Here is an 882-nt window from a genome sequence, read left to right as displayed (position 1 = left end):
TGATCAGTGAAGCCTGAAGAGATAAAAATAAAAATTGTCGAAAAGGTACGATGTACGAGTTTGAACGCGAAACTGACGCCATAACTTCATAAGTTCTCACCATGGAAACGAGTTGGGGAAGCTTGATCGTGTATCCGGGACTTCCCCGGGCCCAGCTGCAATCACTGCATGTCAGATTGATTTGATTTTAGGAATAGGATCGGGAGCCACCAAATGTCCAAAGCCCAAATAAAAAGTCTACAAAAGACTCCAAGACCTTGCGCGAGCTGTCTTGTGCCGAGAAAGTGGGGGATCAGACAGCAGAGTCGCGACCTACAAGTAGACCGTTTTCATGTAGAAATATCTAGACTCGCTGACTGAGCCACCAGGTTACAGCTAAAATAATTAATTATTAGTCCTCCTTGTGGCTGTATTCGGTGCACGCCATTCTCAGACAGTGCTTCCGAAGGCCAGTAGGCGGCAGTGCACTGAGCAGGATCCAGGAAAGCCTGTACTGTAGTGATCACTGATTCAGTTCACCTTGCACCAAGTACAAATGTAAGTAACAGCTAGTTAGTCAGTGTCGACTGTTGTACCTATGCGATGCGAAATGCCACGAAGAACGTCGAAAGATCACACCTGGAACGAAAATGATGATCTTATATCGGAATCATTGGCGATCATTATTTGATATGGCATAGACATATGGCATAGACATATGGCATAGACATATGGCATAGACAGGATGCACTTTTAGCACGTTTACTGTTTATGATGGTGTTGACCGGGAAGTCGTGAAAGGACTTTTCCAGTTTGGACCTGTAACAGCTGGTACTGGTGTTGACCAGAAATACTTCGACAGCCGAAGATCCGCGCGCGACTCCAGGCGATAGGCATGTTGTG

The sequence above is a fragment of the Sycon ciliatum genome, chromosome 5, assembly GCF_964019385.1.
Source record: "Sycon ciliatum chromosome 5, ocSycCili1.1, whole genome shotgun sequence".
Classification (NCBI taxonomy): Eukaryota; Metazoa; Porifera; class Calcarea; order Leucosolenida; family Sycettidae; genus Sycon; species Sycon ciliatum.
The sequence above is the reverse complement of the archived record's forward strand: the minus strand, read 5'-3'. Positions refer to the sequence as shown.